This window comes from Myxine glutinosa, chromosome 6 (genome assembly GCF_964187855.1).
Source record: "Myxine glutinosa chromosome 6, kmMyxGlut1.1, whole genome shotgun sequence".
Lineage (NCBI taxonomy): Eukaryota > Metazoa > Chordata > Myxini > Myxiniformes > Myxinidae > Myxine > Myxine glutinosa.
The window spans coordinates 75,617,656-75,627,597 of NC_136266.1; positions in this window are offsets into that span (position 1 = coordinate 75,617,656).

Sequence of the window (9,942 nt, forward strand, 5' to 3'; positions counted from 1 at the left end):
TCGAGTGAAAGTTATTTTATAATATCTTTTTTTAATCGGGAGTGGGCCCACCCCCCCCCCCACTCCCCACTCCAGACTCCCCCCCCCCCCCCCCCCACGGGAGACCGACTGACCAATACATGGACGGACCATTGCACAAAGGACAACCTTTTGGAAAAAAAGAAGGGAAATAGGACGACAAAACCTCAAAAACGGAGTCAATTTAGCACTCGATATATCCCAGAAGGCCAAGGTTCTACAAAAAAACGAATTGACAAATATCAACAACAAGGTACGATTTATCACGGAAAATTTTTTGATGAAAATGAAAACGGCACACATATTAAAATATAACAGAGAAACACAACAGATCTGCTTCGAAAACCTAACTTTGATTCAGGTGCAAGGAGCAGCTGTCGAAGCGACCAACAGGTGGACAAACCCCGAAACAGAAGTCCCGAAATCTTGGCTTTGAAGGGAAGTTTTTGGAATATTTTCTTCAAGCTACTGTACGGTACATCGGTTTCCGGATATTTTCGTTTATACACATTTATAGACAGTTCTGAGGATTTTTCTTTGAATATTGGCCTCAATCTACATCACGAAGCAAAATTTTGGTTTTATATCACACCTAAAAAGTACTAAACATCTACAGGTATATGAGAGTGACTATAAAGATGTGTGTGTGTGTGTGTGTGTGTGTGTGTGTGTGTGTGTGTGTGTGTGTGTGTGTGTGTGTGTGTGTGTATATATATATATACAGTATATATGTATATATATATATATATATATATATATATATATATATATATATATATATATTGTCGCGTTCCTGGTAATTAAAATCTCTCCAAAGAAGGGATAGCCGAACAAGCTGTTACTCCGAGGCGTTCAATAAAAAATGCAGCGGACAATACGTGTGCGGGAGCAAGAGGGAAGTGGGAAACCGGAGCTTACCTTCATGATCCCACTGTAACTTCATGAGCCCTTGAAACTGTACAAATTAACTCTCATGAAACTGCATTAAAATGTATAAAAATAAACAGGTTTATTTCATAAAATTCCCGAACAAAGAAAATGCGAGATAAACTAAATTCCTAAATGGGACATCCCCACAAACAGACGCAAAGACAGACGAAAGGGAAAAATAACTGAAATTAAGTATGCATCTGTGTGCACTTAACTCAACTTGGCTGGTAGGGTCTCGTCAGTCCGCTATTGGGTCCTGGAGGTCCGTGCGTGGGAACACGCCTTGGCATGAAGTCAGTGCGCGGAACCAGACCTCAAGGTGCCCTCGTTCACTCGGTTGTGCAAAGCGACGAGCTGGCGTGCAACTCGTGCCCCCAGCCACGCATGTCCTCACTATCTCAGCACGGAAACCGCAGCTCTACGTTCGCAGCGCTTCCACCTCCCAACCACCAGCAAGGTCTTGGAACACTGCCGTTTGTAATGAGGTCCATACAACAACACAACATGCATTTTAAAGGCAATTTTCCCGACTAGAGCAGGGGTTAGCCTTGCGGTCCCCATGACAATCTTCTCCATTTTGCCCTATTTTCTGCATCTCTCCTTGTTAACCCCCTTGCCCGCATTTCTTCTTCCACCATCTTTAGCCAAGTCTTTCTCGCTCTTCCCCGTCCTCTACTTCCTTCTACATTCATTTCCATCACTCTTCTCAACCAGTCACTTTCATCCTTCCTCAACACATGACCAAACCATCTCAACCTGTTCCTCTTCACAGCATCAATCACAGGCTCTATTCCCATCATCTTTCGCAATTCATCATTTGTCTTCCTCTCTCTCAACGATACTCCGCACATCCGTCGAACCATTCGCATTTCCACCCTTTCCAACCTTCGTTGCTGCTCTACGTTCATTACCCATGTCTCACTCCCATAAATCATAACACTTCTCACACATGCAGCATACACCTTTCCCTTCAGCTTCAACGACACTCCCCTCCTCATCAGCACGCCACTCAGTTCCCGAAACTTCTTCCATGCACATCTCACTCTAGCAACCGTTGCCGAGTCTGATGCACCTTCTCCATTCAGCATGTCTCCGAGGTAGCAAAATGTTTTCACACCTTCCAGCTTCACACCGTCTCCAAGATCCAACTCAACATTTCCTCCATCTGCAGCTCCCTCTGTGCACACATTACATTTGAATGTAGCTGCCACACTGGTTAATGACCCTCTCAGACCACTACATTTTTGATGAACCCACTCAGCGCACATTGCACATTGAATGGAGTTCACTCCGACACCCTTCCTACACACAGCACAGGGCCACTTCCCAGTTCTTTCCACCTTACCACATGCTTTACCACTTGCCATCACCTTCGTCTTTCCGATATTCACCTTCAGACCTTTTGTCTCCATACATTCCTTCCACTTGTTCATCTTTTCCTTCAGTCCATCCATACTTTCTGCAATCAACACCAGATCATCTGCATACAACAACTCCCACGGTAAACCCTCCTTTACGTTCTGAGCCAGCACCTCCATCACAGCTACAAATAGTAGTGGACTTAGTACCGACCCCTGATGCACTCCCACCTTCACCTTAAACTCACCACTGTTCCCGTCCTTCGTCCTAACAGCTGTGCGTGCTCTTTTGTACATTGCCATCACTACACTGATCAACCATTCCTCCACTCCTAACTTCCTCAATGCGCATGTCAATACTTTGCGTGGAACCCTATCGAATGCTTTCTCCAGATCAACAAACCCAAGAAACAACTTCCACCTCTTCTCCATGTACTTCTCCTGCAACTGCCTCACAATGAAAAGCGCGTCTGTCGTTCCTCTTCCTGGCATAAATCCAAACTGCATTTCGTCGATCTTCACTTTCTTCCTTATCCTCCTCTCCAACACCCTTTCCAATACCTTCATTCCATGCTCCAATAACTTTATCGCTCGGTATGAGCCACACTCCAGAGGGTCACCTTTCCTCTTGTATAGAGGGACGAGGGTACTCAGTTCCCAAACCACTGGAATGTGGCCTTCTTTCACCACCAGATTACAGATCTCTGTCATTGCCTTCACACCCCAACTTCCTGCTGCCTTCAACATATCTCCCACAACTCCCGTCGGCCCTCCGCTTTTCTACCCTTCATTGCTTTTATCGCTTCCTCAACTTCCTTCTCAGTTATCTTCTCTGCCGGTCCTAAACCTGGGTTACTCTCTATGTTGCCATCCCATTCATTCTCTGTATTCAACAGCATTTCCATAAATCTTTTCCATCTTCCTTTAATTCCATCTGGGTCGACAACGATTTGTCCCACTTCATCCTTCAAGCAACTCACCCCCATCACATCACACCTCTCTTTCCCAAAGCTATCTGCTTTGCAATCCTGAATACTGCTTTCTGACCCTCTTCCGAATCCAAGCGTTCTCCGAACATTTTCCTCCATGCCTCCTGCGCCTTTGCTACCTCTTTCTTTGCAGCCTTCCTGGCTGCCTTATAACTTTCATGCTCTGCTGTTTCTGCTCCCGTACCCTTCGCCTTCTGCCACTCCTTGAACTTCTTCCTCTTCTCTTCCAGCCTCTTTCCAACTTCATCATCCCACCACCATGTTTCCGAGTGCCTCGGTGGTCCTTTTGTCCATCCACATACCTCACCAACGGCTCCCAACAGACTAGCTTTCATTGACATCCAACCACTTTCAAGCTCAACCACATCATCCTCGACCCTACTCAGCCTCCATTTTAATGCCTCCCTTACTGTCACCTCTTTCAACCTCCACACCTTCATTCTCGGTTGGTACTTCACCCGCCGAGCTCTCCTCGCACTTTTCACCCTTATGTCGCAGACAACCAAGTGGTGCTGTGAAACAGCCTTCTCCCCCAGGATCACCTTTGTGTCCCGGAGGTGCCCCCTATCTCGCCTACGCACCATCAGGTAGTCAATGGTTGTCGTCGACCCACCTGACGTGTATGTAACAAGCTTATTATCCTCTTTCTGGAACTGAGTATTACAAATCAACAAATCAGCTCCATCAGCAAACTCCAAAATCCTTTCACCTTCTCCATTTCTCACACCATATCCGTAACAGTGTGCTGGGCCCTGTGCTTTTTCTGGTCTTTATCAATGATCTCTCCAACTCTCTGGAAAATCCTCTCTATCTCTTTGGTGATGACTCCACTCTCTGCCGCTCCATTCCTCTTCCCTCAGATCGGCAGTCTGCAGCCTCCTCACTCTCTGAAGACCTGGACAAAATCACAGACTGGTCAAACAAGTGGAACATGTCTTTCAATCCTGACAAATCTCACTCTCTTACTATGTCTCTCCGAAAAGATCGACTGGACAACCCTCCCATCTACTTTCTCAACAATCCTCTCCAAGAAGTTCTGTCGCTCAAGCTTTTGGGTCTCACTATCTGCCATGATCTTTCTTGGGAAAACCACATTTCCAAGCTGGCCTCCAAAGCCAGTCGCCGACTGGGCATCCTCCGTCGTGCGAAGTCCTTCCTCGGCTCACCTGAGCTCCTCACCACATACAAGGCTTTCATCCGCAGCTCAATGGAATACTGTTCTCCCCTATGGGCTGGTGCTCCTGCCTCACACCTTGCTCGGCTTCACGCTGTTGAATCCAAAGCTTTCAAAATCATTGGATTCTCCCGCGATGAAGCTATCTCTGAGGGCCTTTCACTCACTCACCGCAGGCAGGTAGGTGGTCTTTCTGTCTTCTACCGACTCCTCTCCGGCCTTGCTCCCCCAGCTCTCTCTGTGCTCTGTCCCCCAAATATTCCTACAGGTCGCACAAGATCTGCCAGCAACCCTCTGATGGTTAAACTGCCGAAATCTCGGCTCTCTGCTCACCTTCACTCTTTCATTCCTCTTTTCTCCCGCCTCTGGAACAAACTCCCACACTCCCTTCAATCCCACTCCTCCCTCCAGGTCTTTAAAACAGCTGTTCACCACCATCTCTTATCTTCCCCCATCCAAAACCTTGATCTTTTCTACCCCCACTAATTCACCCCAGATCCACCTTGTTTGAAATTCCAACTTCCTTCCTGGAAGTCCTGGCAGTGTCCATATGTTTATACCTCTCCCACCCCCCCCCCCCCTTCACATGCCTCCCCCCAAAGCCCTCTCCCTCCCACAGATCTCTCGATGTCTCCATGTCTCTCGGTCCCTGCTCTCAAATGTTTTGTTTGTGTCCTTCCCCCTCTCTCCCCATCTTGTCTACCGCGCCCGATGTTATTTGTTGTATGTGTCTGTTTGTCTTTCTGTGTGATTAATGGTCGCTCTTTCACGAGCCTCGATCTTGTATGCAAAAAAAAAAAAAAAAAAAAACCCCCCCCCCATGAACTCCGTCAAAACCATCCATACTCCTTCCCACATGTCCATTTAGGTCTCCTCCTACCACAACAACTTCCTCATCTTTCACGTTTTCCATCAGCTTCTCTATCGCACACCAGAACTTGTCCTTCTCTTCATTGCTTCGACCAACCTGCGGAGCATATCCCGAGATGACGTTCACCAAGAGCTTTCCAATCATCATTTTCACCATCATCAACCTATCACTCACTCTCGTCACACACTCACCACACTGTCTACAAACTCCTCAGAAAACAGGACACCAACACCATTCACGCCCTCCAGGCACCCTTGCCACATAAACTTGTATTTCTGTCCCTGCCTACCCTTCACCATTCTCACACCACTTCCCTTCCATCTCGTCTCTTGCACACAACATATGTCCACTCTTCTTCTGACCAATACTTCCACCACTTCTCCTGATCTCCCTGTCATTGTCCCTACATTCCATGTCCCAAACCTCAGAAACCGATCTCCACTTCGGTCTGTACCCTGCCCATATGTAGTTGTAATTGTCATGGTTCTCTTTTTGAGGCAATGTTTTATGGCCGGATGCCCTTCCTGACGCCAACCCTCTTAGTCGTCTCTTACGACACGCAGGGATATGGTGTACCTATTCTAATCCAGGGTACACACTGGGAAACTGGTCCATAATGGGAAGAAAGGAGAGAAGCGTCGGCGCACAACCATTGGCTATGGCATTCAGAACGAGCAGGAGGCAAGAGAGAATCACGATCGGTCATGATGGTCTCCAGCATGAGAAGGAAAAATATCCGCTGCTCCAACTTTTTTGTGCATGCCGTTCTGACGTCATCTGTCATGCTTCACCAATCAGCGTGTGCCACCTCTTTGTAGTCCATCTCTGCTCCTATCAGCAAGTCCCATCTTACCCCAGGCTTGTGCCAATAAAATACCGCCCAATCATGTCTCCTTGGGGCATCACCTCACGGATCTTTCGTCCTGTTCTGTGTATCTTTCCAGTCGGGGTAATCAGCACTAGTGCTTCATCTGGGTTTCCGGTGGCTTTTTAATTAGTGAGCTTAATGGGGAGTCGATTGCGTGGCTTGGTTATGTGTCTATGGTGTGGTGCCAAAAGGGACATAGGAATAAAGTACAGAGGTAACGACATACAGGAGATAAATTACCCGTAATCCATGAGCAAATTAACATACCCCACTCCTCGTAAGGGGGACGAAGGTACACTTACACGACACACGGTCTACCGGATCCCTACTTTTAGTACAGCGGAGGTGGTTCTTCTTCTTCACGACAGTCAGAGCACACTAATCTATACAAACTACCTGGTCTATGGTATCACTACCCGCTACAAACATAACGATATATATATATATATACAGTGAAACCTTGACTTACGAGTGCACCAACTTACGAGTTTTCCGAGATACGAGCCGTTGCTCGGGCGGTTTATTGCTTTGAGATGCGAGCCGAGATCTGAGTTACGAGCTTACGCCACCCGCCACCAAGTGGGTTCCGGTCACGTGGTTATCTTGCCGTGCAAGCATCTCTGCTGTATATCGCTGCTGCTTTGTTTTCGCATTTTGGTTATTTTGGAGCTTATGCCACCTGCCACCAGGTGGGTTCCAGTCACGTGGTTATCTTGCCGTGCAAGCATCTCTGCCGTATATCGCTGCTGCTTTGTTTTCGCATTTTGGTTATTTTGGAGCTTACGCCACCCGCCACCAGGTGGGTTCAGGTCACGTGGTTATCTTGCCGTGCAAGCATCTCTGCCGTATATAGCTGCTGCTTTGTTTTCGCATTTTGGTTATTTTGGAAAATTTCTTAGTTTTAACCATGGGTCCTAAGAAATTGAGTGCCAAGGGCAGTACTGAGAAGAAGAAGAGGATGATGTGCTTGGATATAAAACACGCAATCGTCGAAAAACATGAGCGAGGTGTGCGTGTTGTCGACTTGGCGAGGCAGTACGATCGTAGTACTTCTACGATATGTACGATTTTGAAGCAGAAGGAGTCGATAAAGGCTATAACGTCAGCCAAGGGCGTTACGATTATTTCAAAGCTCCGGACCTCTATCCATGAAGAGATGGAGAAGTTGTTGTTTGTGTGGTTGACGGAGAAGCAGCTCGCAGGAGATACCGTGACCGAGAACATCATGTGTGAGAAGGCCCGAGACATTTACGGGGATTTGGTGCAGCAGGCGGCGGGAACATCAACGGACGAGGCATCGGAAGTCATTCAAAGCCAGTCGGGGATGGTTTGATAATTTTAAGAAGAGGACCGGCATTCACTCCGTCGTCAGGCATGGTGAGGCAGCAAGCTCGGATGTGAAGGCAGCTGAAGATTTTATTATAACTTTTGCCGAACTGATAGAAGCCGAACGATACATCCCCCAGCAAATCTTCAACTGTGACGAGACAGGGCTCTTCTGGAAAAAGATGCCGAGGACCACGTATATAACGGCAGAGGAGAAGAGCATGCCAGGCCACAACTTGTTCAGAGTGCCGGCGATAGCTCGCCTTCTCTTTGTGGAAAACACGGTGAGATCCTTAACATCCAACAACTAATGGGACGCAAACGGGGCGCCCAGTTTGGCGGTACACACATTGATGAATCACCCTGCCTGTGATTCACCCATGACAGGTTATAGCTGGGTCGGGATTCAAACCCAGGCTGGACAGTTTAGAGTCAAGTGTGCGTACCTCCAGTCCAGGCCATCCTGCCAACTTGTATGCTGCATACAGGTGAAATATAAAGCGCGAGATATTTTTATATATACTGTATATTTAAAAAAAGAATTGGTGTGGTTTTTGGCGGGCTGGAACGGATTAATAGCATTTCAATGCATTTTAATGGGGAAATTTAATTTGAGAAACGAGCAAATTGAGTTACGAGCTCGGTCACAGAACGAATTAAACTCGTAAGTCAAGGTTTCACTGTATATATATATATATATATATATATATATATATATATATATATATATATATATATATATATATATATATATATATATATATGTATATATATATATATATAAACATATATATATATATATATATATATATATATATATATATATATATATATATATATATATATATATAGATAGATAGATAGATAGATACAGACTTGGCATTTAATATGGAATATATATATTTTTCTTGACGGGTTTACTTTCTTAACTCAGTATATCAATCTGGTGAGTTTCTTTTACACTTTGGTGATTTATTTGTTGAAAGAACCATGTCACTGATTGTCTGTCGCAGCAAGAAGTCAACAACAGGATTATATCACAGGTGGCGTGGCAAAATGTACGGACAGGTGCATTTGATGATTGGTTTCACATTCGGGTATACAAGGGTTGTTGTGTTCTGTATTAGTGGAAAACAACTGCTGCACGTCTCCAAAAGTTATTGCCGCTTCCTCTGGAGATGGTCCGTCAACTCGACAATGCTGTTTGTCATGGAGTGGTGGCTTTACGAAATTACGGCATGAAACAGCGTGCTATTGCTCGGCAGTATGGCATCACTCAAGGTCAGGTGTCAAAGATCCTGAAACGAAATGCTCAAAGGGGTGTCCCTACTCCAATACCGAGGCCAGGATGTCCCCGCAGAACCACAAGGAGGGATGATCGCCAGCTGCACCGGTTAGTCCACAATGGCCGTACCAAGTCAGCTAATCGGCTTAGGGCTGGGTGGCAGCAACTGACAAATGTGCCTGTATCCAGAAAGCTAGTCAACCAACGACTGGTTCAAGCAGGCTATCGTGCCAGGCATCCGCTGAGAAAGCCACGCCTGACCAGACAACACAGCCAGCACCGATTGCAGTGGGCCAGAGAGCACCGTCAATGGCAGCCAGGACAGTGGATTCACGTGATCTTCAGTGACGAGTCTAGATTTATGGTCTATCGTCAAGATGGCCGCGTCCGAGTGCGCAGACAAGTGCATGAAGCCTACAACAAAGATTGTATAGTGTCAAGAGTCCAAGCTGGAGGTGGTGGGGTGACCGTTTGGGCTGCTTTTCATGCAGGGGGAAAAACTGACCTGGTTGTTCTGAATGGAAACCTGAACCAGTTCATGGACAGGGCCATTCTTGAAGAAACATTGCTTCCATTTGCTTGTGCAGCCTTTCGAGGAAACTTTGTCTTCCAAGATGACAATGCACGGCCTCATCATGCTCGCATGATCCAACACTTTCTTGTTGACCGTGGTGTAGAGCATGTGGAGTGGCCTGCCATGTCCCCGGATATGAATCCGATAGAGATCTTGTGGGCAGAATTAACGCGTCAAATCGACCACTTGCACCAGCAGCCGACCTCTGTACGTGAATTGCAGCAGGCTATTGTCACTGCATGGCAAGCGATTCCTGTCCAAACCTTGGCAAATCTCGTGAACAGCATGCCTCAATGTGTACGTGCTCTCCTGAATGCTCGTTGGGGTTACACAAAGTACTGAACTGTAATTTTACTGTCCGTAATCCCAGTCGTAATTTAACTTTTGTTTTTGTTAAAAAAAAATTGGCTAATGTGCAAAATAAAGAGATACTTCTGGAAAACGTACAGAAGTTTAACACTGTGCTGTCCATGAATTGAGTTCGATATCAGTTTACATCACTTTCAAGGATCAATTTATTTGTTTCGAAATGTCAAATGTGGTTTTTGT